This window comes from Lissotriton vulgaris, chromosome 2_1, assembly GCF_964263255.1.
Source record: "Lissotriton vulgaris chromosome 2_1, aLisVul1.2, whole genome shotgun sequence".
Classification (NCBI taxonomy): Eukaryota; Metazoa; Chordata; class Amphibia; order Caudata; family Salamandridae; genus Lissotriton; species Lissotriton vulgaris.
This window is the reverse complement of record NC_141687.1, coordinates 1,942,393,589-1,942,407,656: the sequence shown is the minus strand read 5'-3', so window position 1 is coordinate 1,942,407,656 and position 14,068 is coordinate 1,942,393,589. Positions and strand designations below refer to the sequence as shown.

Sequence of the window (14,068 nt, the reverse complement as noted above, 5' to 3'; positions counted from 1 at the left end):
GTAGACCAAAAAGCCAGGTTTTAAGATTCTTCCCAAATATCAGTTCAGCGTTGGCCTTTCGGAGATGCTCCGGCAAGGAATTCCAGAAAGAGGTGGTTGTGACAGAATAAGAGCGACCGCCTAGTCTATTTTTTTTAAACGTGGAATAGAAAGAAGTCTCTGGAAATTCGATCTCAGATTCTTGTTTTGGGTATATTTGGGAAGTCTTCGTTTTAGGTACTTAGGACCAATGTCATTCATGGACCTGAAAGCCAAGGTCAGACCCTTGAACTTGATCCGCTTTTGGACAGGCAGCCAATGTAGGCTGCGTAGATGTGGAGAAATGTGATGACAAAAAAGGTACATTTGTAATGAGCCTGGCGCCTGCATTTTGAATGACCTGCAGCTTTTTAATAAGATAGTCTGGGAGACCGAAATAAAGACTGTTCGCATAGTCCAGTTGTGAGATAATTAGTGCGTGCACCACCGTTTTACTGCAGTCCATAGGTAAGAGGTAGAGAAATCTCTTAAGGGTTTTCAGCTTCCAGAAGCATGCGGACGAGACTTGGCCTATCTGGGCCTTCCATGAGAGGGCAGAGTTAAATTTGAATCCCGAGTTTCTCGCCGACGGGACTGGTGTAGGGGGAGTATTCAGTTCCACGGGCCAACACAGATCAGCTTTGGGGGGTGATGGCTGATTAAAGAACAAAACCTCAGTTTTGTCCATATTTAACTTTTAGTTTAATGGTTTGTAGAGCGCTCACATCACCATGGGGCATCGCTGCACTTTACAGATAGACATACAGCCTACAGGTAGATAGGAGAACAGTAGACTGGCCAAAATTAAAACAGATGTGCTTTCAACTGTTTTCTAAAAACATTGTAGCTCCAGCGGGAGTTGGTGCCAGTACTTAGGTGCAAGAATGTTATGTTATGTTATTGAGTTTTATTAAGCGCGAACAGCTGCCCCAGCAACGAGGCGTCCCGGCGCTGAACCATAACAGTAACCTGAGGGAGGGAAGGGAAAGGAAGGACAGAAAGGGATTAGGATGGGGAGAATAGAATGGTTTTAATCGCCTTGCGGAAGGCCAGTAGATTGGTCATAGAGCGAATGTGGGGTGGTAGGGAGTTCCAGAGCCCTGCCCCCAAGACTCTGAAAGAGCGGCCGCCTATTCTGCTTAGCCTTATACGTGGGGTAACAACCAAGTTTTGACCCGAGGAGCGTAGGGCACGCTGAGGGGTGTAAGGCTCTAGGAGTGGGCGCAAGAGACCAGGACAGTCAGTCTTAAGAATTTTAAAAACAGTAGTTAGAGCTTTGAACTGAACTCGGGCTTCCATACGCAGCTAGTGAAGTTTGTGGATGGTATTTCTTGCCGAGCACCTACGAGGGAGGCCTACAACTGCCCTGGCAGCAGAGTTTTGTATGCATTGTAGCCGCGCCATCTCAGCTTTGTTAAGGCCGAGAAAAAGGACATTGGCGTAATCCAGTCGAGCCAGGATGGTAGACTGGACAATCAACTGGCGCGTATGGTGGTCAAAAAAACCAAGAATTGGATGAAGGCTCCTCAGCAGGCCTACACAGGTGGCAGCAAGTTTCTTAGTGTGGGTCTGGAAGTTAAGAGATGCGTCCACCCAGACGCCAAGGTTTTTTACCACGGTTTTGGGGGGAGGGATGGGGCCCAGTGCAGACGGCCACCAGTGATCAGTCCAGTAGTCGGGATTTTTGCCTAGGAGCAGCACCTCCGTTTTGCCAGCATTCAACTGGAGGCAGTTGTGTGACATCCAGCGTGCAACTTCCTGTAATCCGTTCTTACATCTCGCCGCTGAGATTGAGGGGCCTTCGGTCAGGGAGATGACCAGCTGGGTGTCGTCGGCGTACGACACCAGCGTCAGGTCCCATTCTTTTGCTATTTCAGCGAGAGGCTGGACATAAAGATTAAATAGGGACGGGCTGAGCGCCGATCCCTGGGGGACGCCTTGCTCTATGGGGTGAGGCTGGGAGGTAAATGGGGGGGCAGAGACCCGGAAAGATCTGTCCGTCAGGAACGATTGGAACCACTCTAAGGCAAGGTCTTTAATTCCTATGGCTTCGAGGCGTTTAAGTCGGATAGAGTGGGAGACCGTATCAAAGGCTGCGCTAAGGTCGAGTAAAATCAGCACAGCACTTTGACCGGCGTCCAGGATATCCCGTAGGTGTTCAACGGTGGTCAGCAGGGCGGATTCGGTGCTGAATCCTGGCCTGAAACCGTTCTGTGATGGATCTAGGATTTGATGTTGCGTCACATAGTTAGCAAGAACCTTGTTCACGTGGGCTTCTGCCAATTTTGAGGCCCACGGAAGCAGTGAGATTGGTCTAAAATTTTCTGGTTTAGATGGGTTTAGGGTAGGTTTTTTTAAGATTGGAGAGACCCATGCCTGCTTCCAGCAAGTGGGAACCACCGCTGAGGAGAATGAAAGATTAAGTAGGGTAGTCAGAGGAGGAAGGAAAAACTCAAGAGATTCTAGGAATGAGAATGCTTTGCCTCCCGTCCGGACCAGCCGAATAAGAGGAATCTGGAGCAAGTCCTGGGCCCTAGATCTAAGGTTCCTGCTTGGAATATATTTACGTAATTTATTCCGTAGGTACACCGGGCCAGTATCGTTAACTGCCTTATACATTAAACAACAGATCTTAAAGCATGAGCTTTTTTTTTACTGTCAGCCAATGCAGCTTCTTCAGAAGCGGAGCTGAGGGTGAACCTGCCGGTTGGTTAAGGATCATTCTGGCGGCGGTATTCTGCACCACCTGCAGCTTGGCCAGGAAAGTCTCTCCGACTTCCGCCAATAGGACGTTACCGTAGTCCAAGCGAGAGATGACCATTGCTTGTACTAGGGTTCTCCGATAGGGGACAGGAATGTTGGGAAATATTTTCCTCACCAGTCGGAGGGCATAATAGCATGAGCTTGTCATTGAGGAGACTTTGGCTTTCTTGTTTAGGGCCTGATCCAGCTTTAACCCCAGACTCTTTACTGATCCTTTAGGGGATGGGGATGATCCTAGCTCCTGTGGCCACCAATCCTCTGACCAGACATCTGTTGCTTTCCCCAACAACATCAGCTCAGTCTTGTCCGGATTCAACTGAAGACAATTTGCTGTCATCCAGTTCGCGATGGTAATCATGCCTTCGGCAAAACGAGCTTTATCACGAGTGGGGTTCAATCCGATGTTAAAGATCAGCTGTGTATCGTCTGCATAAGAGACGATAGCAAAGCCTAATTGCCCCACAATCCTGGCCAGTGGGGCCATATAAATGTTAAAAAGTGTAGGGCTCAAACAGGAGCCCTGATGGACGCAGGACATATGGCTTTAAGCAGTTGTCTGTCATCCAGGATGATATCTTGATCATACACTGTCTAAAGTTAATAAAAGCAGCTTGCAAGTGGTCCTTAAAGGAAAATACCAGCTGGTCACCGTAGGAGACCACTTTGACACTGTGGTGCTCGATGATTGAGGCAAGTGGGGTGAGGTAGACATTAAAAAGGGTTGGGCTGAGAGCCGAACCCTGTGGGACTCCACATATGAATGGGTGGGCAGTGGAGACATGAGGACGTAGACAAATTTTCTGGGATCGTCCCTCGAGAAAGGAGTGGAACCATTTCAGGACAATATCCCTTATGCCCAGCTGCTCAAGCCTCTCCAGTAGGATCAGGTGTGAGACAGTGTCAAATTCTGCGGACAAATCCAGCAGCACTAACATAGAATGATTGCCGCGATCCAAGGATTCTTGAATCGTTTCTACCACTTCCAGTAGAGCTGTCTCATTGCTGTAGCCGACCCTGAATCCAGACTGGGAGTCATGCAGAAGGTTATTCGATTTAAGGTAAGTTGCAAGTTGTTTGTGCACTTCCTTTTCCAATTTTTTTGCTGGGGCTGGTAAGAGGGAGATCGGCCTGTAGTTTTTTAATTTAGCCGGGTCAGCATCTACTTTCTTTAGGATGGGCTGTACTGAGGCTGCTTTCCAACAAGATGGATACATGCCTGTACTCAAGGAGGTATTTCAAATCTCATTTATTGGGCGGTTTAGTAGTGGGGCAAGGGAGGTGAAAAACTTGGCTGGGCACAGGTCAGGGAGTGATCCTGATTTGACTTTAAGAAGTTGTTTAAGAGAGGCTTCAGTGTTGAGTTGATGAAAGTTGCACCAGGCTATTGAGTTGTGTTGTTTAGGTGGGATTGGGAGAGGATTATTCATAGGAATAAATGGCGAGTATATAGCTTGGATTTTGTCCTGAATAAAACAGGAAAGGTCCTTGCACATGGCAGTCGAAGGGGCGATAGTACATTTCATGGGCTCAGGCTTAATGAATCCTTGAACAATCCTAAACACTACTTTGGAGGAGTTGTCTGAGGCGGTGATTTGAGCAGCAAGAAAGTCCCTGTTGGCCAGATATTTGAGTTTTTTAAATTGTTTTAATGCTGCTCTATAGGTGTCCTTAGTTTTAGTGCCGTAGTTTTTGTGCCATATCCGTTCCAGTTTTTTACAGAGCCTTTTCTCTTTGCGGAGTTCATCTGTAAATCAGGGGGTTGATGGTTTGGTTCTAATCTGTTTTGTAGTTTGGATCGGGCCACTTTATCGAGAGCCGTGGTCCCCCAATCGCTGAAGGAAGAAGCGTCTCGGCTGGGTTCTCCTGTTAACAGCAGGTGGGTATTAGAGAGAGCCGGTCCCATAGATTCTAGTGTGACTTTCCTCCAATTCCTTTTTTCTACATATTTATTTTTCACTAGGTCTTTATTACTTGGACCGAAGAATGTGAATGGTACAAGGCTATGGTCTGACCAAACAAGTGGAACTGGATCTGCCACCTTTAAAGTTGGGATATTTGTAAAAATTAGGTCAAGTAGATGACCAGGATTGTGGGTTGTAAGTGCAACCAGTTGGGTGAGGTTTAGTCCTGTTAGGGAGTTTGTGAACTATGAGGCTAAGGGACAATTTATGATGTCCATGTGCGCATTGAAGTCAACAAGGACAATGAACTTTGAGTGTCTCAATGAGAGATCCGCGATCAAATCGGACATCTCCAGCAGTTGAGACTACTCGGAGTCCGGGGGCCTGTAAACCAGTAGACCATCCACTGTGGGGGTTATTTTAATGCTGAAGGACATTGCTTCAATTACTCTGGTCTGATCAATTCTTTTATGTGAAATTTCCCAGTGGTCCTTTAAGATTACAGCTGTCCCTCCTCTCCTTCTGTTGCCTAACCGATTAGCTGTGACTATTTTGTAGCCTTCTGGTATAGCCTACAGTATATCCGGGTTGGAGCAGTCCCTCAACCAAATTTCAGTAAGAAACATGATGTCAAGAGTCTTTGATTCAAATATAAGCCAAATGTCATCTCTGTGTTTATGGAGAAATCGAAAGTTTATTAGGCATGCGTTAATAATGGGCCCCTTGGTTGGATATGAGTGTTAGACAGAGTTTTTGTCTTAGTGTCTTTATAATTGCAACCTTGGGACTGTCCATTAATGAAGGAAAAAGAGCATGCCTTACACTGCCAGTCTTGGCCAGCTTCCCTTTGTTTAATGGCGCTAGGATCAACATTAGGGTGCAGATTGCAGCTTCCCCTGGAAAATCTGTTAGGCAATCATTTTCAAAAAAGAGATTATAAATTCTGAACTTCGATCATGTTACATAAACATATGGCAGTCTCCGTTAAGAAACTCTGTTCCAGTTTCAAGGAGTGCTAATACTAAAAAATAAGTCTCTTTTTGTACGTATATTCTTTAATACTGGAAACGGAGTCATGCTGAATAAAGCCCAATATCGTGTCCCCATAAACTCACATTGCTGTACTTTAATCACAGGCGCTGTTACATTTAGCATTGCTCTCAGCAAGCTCCCTGGAATTGTACCCAGGTTATGGAAGATGATGCTGATGGACTGTATCTCCCCTAAGGGTATGTGGAAGGGCTGGGCTAGGCAGAGCTGCAAGGCACGCTTCATTCAGGGCTGTGAACATGTAGAGGACGGTGGTGGAGGCGATGGCAGCAGCCTTTCCCTACACCCCTCAAGTCTGGGTAGAATTGCCTGGGTAACATCAGTTTTTGACGCGCACTGTTTGATGTCACAACTCGTAGCACATGTTCCCTTGTTATATACCATGGCCATGTGGAAGTATATATGAATATAAATAGTTGTATGATTGCTAAACAAATATGTATTTATAAGAAATTGTTCTTTGCATCCCACCTCCTGGAAAGTACTGCATCAGGGGCAGGCACATTCATACTATAATTAAATTGCGGTGATGATACAATATTTGCTAATAAAAGAAAAGAGTAAAAAAGAGTCACTGGAACTGGTATACTCGTTACTGACATGACGTGACCTGTCTTGTAGGTCACAAGGTTTCAACCACAGAATAAGAAACAAATATTTCATGAAATACGTCTTCTCTATTCCTGTGGTTTGAAATGCTTGGTCAATAGGAGAGGTGCTTTACGGCATGAAAGGAGCAACAATTCTCCCCCTTCAGTCTAGGACTGCCCTTCCATGGGATTCCTCCTTATCTTTGTTTTAGTTTGTCACTTAATTAGCTGGTGCCAGAAAAGGTGATCAGTGGCTCTTAATAGCAATAAGATTATATGCCATATTCATGATATATTTAGTAGTTTAAGATGACGAGGCAGTAACATTCATCCTGGAATCCAGACACAAAAACAAAAAGCAAATTACAAATCTCCAAAATACACTCTGTTAAATGAAGGGACGTTAGATTTAGGAAATGACGAATAAACTGTTTACTATACATAACTTGCAGCTTCTTTCACTGAAGATGGGCTTACTATACCTTTGTCTTGCAGTGGGACTTGATTGATCCTCTTAAGAGCAGTGCTACTGGCCCATCTTGAGGCTTTGATGACACCAACTGATCGTCAGCATCGTTGAAAAAATGAAGCCTGGGTTGAAAAAATGAAAAGTGTGTGAACCATCAACAAGTACCTGAAGTCTACAAATCAGAGTAAACAAATAAACTGCAGAAGGCCTCTGAATTTCAGTGGGAAATATGTGATTACATATGATCAGATATACATTCCTCAGTTGGTTTTAAAATTAGATGAATTTATGATTGCACAAACTTGATGCTTATTAGAAGCCAAAAGTTAGAACACATTATTAATCTAGGATTAGTACAGAGCGGACATCTTTAGCTTAACTCATCAATGCTCACATCTAACACCACCTGGTAAATCACAGGAAAAAGTTATCTTGAAAAGTGATTCATTATGTGACATTGTCTTGAGAAGTCTGTGCCCGTTTACAAATCCATTTGTACACATGTATTGAATTTAGGTGCACAATGACTCGCTTTCTAAGTGCAAATCCATGTTTAGAATTAACAAAATGTGAACTTACACTTACAGCTTTATAAATTTGCCTGTGCAATGTAGTTGTGTGAGTGAGCTAATGTCCTTTGACATATGTGCAGATGCTTGGTCAGGATGAGAAAATCTTGAGACGAAGGCGAACACCAACACACCTAAAGGTTTCTGGTTAATTAAGAACGTTTATAAGGCACACTCCTGGGGGCGTGGCTTGCGCCCGACTGAAATGGCGGCTCCTCGGTGACTCTCCACAGCGGCTAGGAACTGAGCGGAACGAGCGGCACGCTTTTTCTCACAAACAGTCCTGAAATTGGATGACAAGCTGTGAGAAATCATGGGGCCCTGGATGTGATCTCTTTGGTAACTCTAATTTATTGCTAAACAGAGTTTGGGGAGAAGATTTTCTGTGACGCGGCTCAGCCGAGTTTGCGGCCGCCATATTGTCATTTTTGTGCCCCGGATGGAGGTGTTTCTCCTAGCGGCATTTCAAGCGGCGCTTCAACTTTACGGCTTCCTCCTTGCCTCGAACGGATAACAGTGGATTCCACATCTCACTGCAGGTACTCTTAGCAGGCGCTGTCATCTATAAGCTTCATCTTTTCATGCCTGCATGTCAACACGACATCGCTTAATATATTGGCGCCATTTTGTGACTCTTTTGCCCCATGCCTCTTATATTTATGGTGTTTTCGATCCGTTTCTTCAGACCTTGCTACACCTTCTTCAACTGAATGTAATGCTTTTTACCAGTCTCTTAACATTTTAATGCAATATACCAATGTAAAGCTACCCTTACCACCCTGACTACTTCAAATGTTTGTTTGATCTCCTCTTGACTTTTTTCATATTGGATTTCATTCCACAGTTATGCTGCCTTGTTTATTATATTTTTTTGGTCATATTTGTGCCATGTTTGCTCCGCTCTTTAGCTAAGGCAGAAATGTTGCTAATTTTTGCTTTTTCTCCACAAGTGTACACATTACTCATGCCATAGTCTTTAAGGTACTACTATTTTATTGCATTATTGGGCTCTGTTCCTTCTAATGCAGCATTTTATTTCTGTGCTTAGGTTTATTACCTTTTTATGCTCAAGATACAGAGTATTCCGCTCTGAATTTTTTTTATCTTGTTCTACAACTTTTACTGCATTGCATTGATGAGATGCCTATTTCAGGTTTATGGGAAAATTATCTAAGGTTTCTTCACTGCCTCAGCCTACACCTTGCAGATTTCTAATACGTACTAGTTCTCGTTTTTACTGCTTATACATGGAGAACTTGGATATCTCCTCACCTAAAGGTGTTTCAGCACCTCATAATACCTGCAGTTCTGTTGTCACTAAAGCTTCTACGAAAAGGCAGAAAAAGGGCCCTCCTTCTCCGCCTAAACAGTCGACTTCTGTAACAACGGACTTACTACTTGAAGAAATTAGAGCTTTGAGTCCATTTATGGAGGAAACTAAATCCACACTTCAGATGCTTTCTGACAAATGGTCCAACATAGATCAACCAGTTGATGTGTTAGAGCAAAATTGTGAGTCTTTCTCCGCTTCTACCTCCAAAGTGGATTCTATTTCTTCACATGTCTCTGTACTTCACTATCAGATTGAAAATTTGGAGAACAGAAATAGAAGGAACAATCTTCTATTTATGGTCTTCCTAAAGGAACGGAAGGTTCGGATCCACCTGCTTTCTTTAAAACATTTCTTCCAAATCTTCTTAAGTTGCCTGAGAGTACTACTTTGAACATCCAGAGAGCACATCGACTGTGATCACCATCACTCCCAACAACATTTTCATCAACACACAAACCGAGAAGAGTGATCTTGTATTTTCTTGAATACACTTATTTATTAATGGTGTTGTCAGCTGCTAGAGCGATAAATCGCATAACGTGGTTAGGAAAATCCCTGTTTTTCTCTCAGGACTATGCTAAGTCGACTGCTGACCGGCGAAAAGAGTTTTTGTCCTTAAGACCGCAATTATGCTCAATAAATGCAAGATATGGTCTTTTTCACCTGTTTGTTCAAAGTGACTATCAACAACAGAACCACAACCTACGAGGATCCACTAAAGTTGAAGCGTTTTCTTTACTCTTTTCACACTGACACAATGGAGACTGCCTCGTAAATGAGTTTTAATTAGATAATATGGAATATGTTACTAGAGTTAACTTTCCTTGTTTCTTTTTTCTCTTGAAGTAATTGCTAATTTACTTGTTAATACGTGAACAACAGTCATTTTACATTGTTCTTTAATATTGCATTTACTTTTTTTCCTTTTTGTCTCAAAAGGCTGTATTTGTGTGCTACCTTTTTCCCTCCCTTTTTGAAGTCCCTTAGTTCGTTCCTTTCTCCTTCCCGCCTTCTCCTGTGGGTCCTGGACGTGTCATTGTTCAGTGTGGCCATCCATCCCTCCACCTCCCGTATGTTCTGGATCTTATGTATGTTTCTTTTTTTCATCTATCTTCTATCTTTTTTCTTTTCTTTTTCTTTTCCTTTCTTTCTTTCTTTTTCTAGTTGCTATATCTGCCTATGCATCTATTTCATTTTCTCTCTCCTTTCTTCTTCAGGGATCATTTTTCAACCTCTTTCATTTTTCTTCTTGCTCTTACTTTTTTACTTCTTTTTCTCACTTCCTATTCAGTTGGTTGGATGTTCATTATATTCTAATCGGTTTAAGATGTTTTACTCATTGGAATTTTTTATATTGTTGTAACTTTTTTCTATACCCTTAAACATTGTTTCGTAGAATGTCAGAGGTTTACATTCACCCATTAAGCACCAGAGGGTTTTGACTCACTTAGCTAAATTGGATACAGATATCGCAAGCATACAAGAATCTCATTTATCAGATGAGGAATCTGCAAAACTGAAAAGAGGGTGGGTGGGAAAAGTTCTCTTCCCCTTGGGTGATGGTAAACGTAATAAAGTCGTTATTCTTTTTCGCAAATCCCTGTCTATTGAAATATTGTCACATTGTCATGATCAAATAGGTAGATGGGTGTTTGTTAACTTTATAACTCATTGAGCCCCTTTATACCCCACAGGTCTCATAAATCATTTGTACAAACCATAAACCAAACATTTTTGTTTCTCATAACATTTCTCAATCATTGGTTAGGTCGGATATTGGCTCCATTTTGATTTCCAATCACGCTCCTGTTGCCGTACACCTTGATGTTTTGCATAATCCTAATTCTCCTCGTAAATGGCGTTTTAATAATGCTCTCCTTTTGGACCTTGTCTTTTCTTTCTCTTTCACTTCCTTTTTTAAAGAATATTTCACTCTTAATCAAACAGACAATTTGTCCTATCATACAATTTGGGACGCATTTAAAGCCCCAGCCACAGACTTTATTATTCGTTTTGTTTCTAATAAACGTAAAAATGCGCGCCAAAAAACCAATGCTCTTCTGACCAAAATTAAAAAACTGGAACACTCCTATTATCCTCCAAATCAAAAGATTGTTTATCCAAACTTTTAAAATTCAAATTTCAATTTAATCAAGACACCACTAATAATGCATCTAATTATCTATTAAAATCGAGCGCGAAATTCTATGGCGGTCAAAATAAGGCTGGGAAATTACTGGCCAACTATTTAAAAACCAAACAAAATAAACTTACTATAGAATCTGTTTTTGGCTCTGATAATTCATTAAAATATAAAGACAATGATATTTTGAATGAATTTCTTCAATTTTACACAACACCATATGCATCTGAAACTTTATCATCCGACCATTCCATCTCTCACTTCCTTTCTAAAATTCATTTTCCACCTGAATCACATCCGGATCTCTCTTCTTTAGAACTTGATATTACCCAGAAACAACTTAATGCTGCTCTTAAAATTCTTAAAAAAGATAAAGCTCCGGGACCGGACGGTTTTACTGCAGAATTTTTTACTCATTTTGCTTCCTTATTGATTCCCAAATTGCATACCCTTATTCTTTCCTTTTTACAATCTGGAAGAACTACTGGTTCTTTTTCTGATGCCCTTATTTGTCTCATTCCCAAGGATGGCAAGGACTCTCAACATTGCAAAAATTAAAGACCTATTTCTCTGGTTAACATAAATTATAAGATTTTCTCAAAGGCTTTGCCGCTGCGACTAGAATCTCAGTTACCCAAGATGTTAGGGTCTGAACAATCCGGCTTTGTTAAAGGAAGACTTATTACAGACAACACCTGTTTATTTTTTTATATTCTCTCCAAAGCTTCACATATATCCCACCCTTTGGCTGCCATCGCCTTGGATGCAGAAAAAGCATTTGATAGAGTTGAATGGCCTTAACTCTTTCATACACTTAAATGGTTTGGCTTTGGTCCCAAAATGATTGCTTTAATATCTATCTTGTACTCCAACCTGAGGGCCGCTGTAATTGTGAATGGGAGTATCTCTTCCTAATTTAATCTTGCACGGCGAGTTAGGCAAGGTTGTCCCCTCTCCCCATTTCTTTTTAATATTGCTCTGGAGCCTTATTTACTTAGAATTCGACAAAACACAGAAATACATGGCTTTACTTTCCAGGACTCCAAAATTAAAATGACAGCTTACGCTGATGACGTTCTTTTATTTTTATCAAATCCCCAAACTTCCTTACCTGCTTTTCTGGATGAGGTGGAATCCTTTGCGTTTGTATCTGGCTATAAATTAAATAAAGATAAATGTGAAATTTTACCCTTGCTGAAGTATATTTTTAGTGCTGATTTTACGGCCTAAGGGTTCTCATGGAGTCCCCAATCCATTAAATATTTAGGTTTAAATGTTACTCCTTCTATTGCAGGAACAGTGTCACGCTGCATGGAAAAATGTATTGATAGATTATCCTCCTTGACAGAAAAATGGCACCCCTTGTATTTTTCCTGGTGGGGACATTTGGATACCATTAAAATTATGCTTTCCCGTCATAGTCTTATACACAATCTCTAACATCCAGTTACTGATTCCCCTCAAATACTTTTAAAAAAATGAATTCTATTTTATCTGCCTTTCTAGGGGAAACAAGAAGTCACGTATGTCTGTTCGCAAACTGACTCATCCTAAAACAGAGGGGGACAAGCTTTCCTGATTTTCCTCTCTACCATAAATCTTTTATATGAGCCCAATCCTCGCATTGGCTTTCAGATCCTTCTACAAGTTGCCCTCTCTGGACAAAGCTCAAACAGCCCTTTATTTCCCCTTTTTCCTTTCACGAATACTTATCCTTCATGCGCAAACCGCAATTTGTTTCTACTCCTATCCTTAAGTATATCTCAAAAATTATTCCTGCTCCTTCTCTCATAACTTTTCTTGACTTTTACACACATTTTAATAAGCAATAAACCTTCCTTTTGGAAATCTGGGCATTGTCGAGGGATAATATGGGTTCATCAATTATATTGTCAGAATTTAATTATGTCCTTAACACAGGCTAGTGTCGCTTTAGGTCTCCCTTCCTCCTTTCGCACCAAATATTCCATTTTAGCACGGGCTATTCAATCTGCCCATGCATTACACAATGTCCTCTTCAGATGCATTTCCTGCTCTCACTCATGTAGATAATCTACGCACTTTGTTACTTCGTGGTTCTAAGGCTTCCATTATTTACAAGTTTTTACACTCCCCACCTATTTCACGAGACAAAACTAAAATAGAACTGTCCTGGGAGAAAGATCTGGATATTTCCTGGACTTTTGGAATAAAATATGGCTTAAGCTTAGGAAGTCGTCTTGAGCCGCAAACACGACACAGACTCTCTTTTTTTATATATAACAAACTCCTACTCACTCCCTCCACCCTTAATGCATATTGCTCCAACACATCACATGCATGTTGGTCTTGCTCGTTACCACATGCTGATTTGCTTCATATGCTGTTTACATGCAAATTTGCTTGATATTTCTGGGAAAAGGTTTGGTCACAACTCATTTTGATTTTTTACTCCAAACATTCCTTCTCTATCCTACATATCTTTTTGGGAAGCTTATCTCCTATTTGGGAACACAATCAGATGAACATAAGAATCATTGATCTATTGTTAGCAGTAGCCTTCCAACAAATCACCAAGATTGGAAAGATTTTACCAAACTTTCATATCAACCATGGTGGTATGCTGTTTGTTATAATCATAGATTAGACACTACATTTGTATATCCACAACACTTAGCACCCAAACGTTTAGATTTGTGGGAACCGGTTATACTTTTCATAGACTCTAGTGCTAGGCGCCTTTCCTCTTCTACTCCTCTGCAGCAAGAAGTAGCTAAACCTCCATGACTTCCTCTTTGTTATTATATAGCTTCATTTACATTTCTCATACATTGTAATGTTTTATCAACTTTGTAATATTTTCTTTCCCATTTTTTGATGTGATTCATAATAAAGTTATTTTAACTGTTTAGATATTATTAGACTACTTTTTTATTCCTTGTATGCTTTCTAATCCAACTGATATATTATGTATACTCTTATTATTTTGTATTGTTTTTACACTATTGTATATCATTGTATTCTTTTATCTTAATAAAAATCTTTTTAAACTGAAAATAAGGCACACTCCTACCTAGGATATCATTGAAAATTCTGTGTCCAATGTGGAATGTAGAGATTGCGCCCCTATTCATGGGGCTGAGTGTGAAAGGGTTTCGACACAGAAAGATATTTTTCCCCTTGAAAAAAACAACAAAAGAGTTTCAAAGTACTGTTGCTTGTTTCTGGTCTGGAGAGGACCTGGCCTGGCAAT

The 14,068-nt window shown here is 41.3% G+C and overlaps 1 long non-coding RNA gene across 1 annotated transcript in view; it reads right to left on the bottom strand.

The window, feature by feature from the left end:
• LOC147733525 (uncharacterized) overlaps window positions 1–14,068 on the bottom strand; it is a 368,362-nt gene that overhangs the window by 286,836 nt on the left and 67,458 nt on the right. The window contains exon 2 of the long non-coding RNA XR_015308733.1: window positions 6,805–6,913. This is a non-coding gene — a long non-coding RNA (uncharacterized LOC147733525). The remainder of the gene's footprint in view (window positions 1–6,804; window positions 6,914–14,068) is intronic.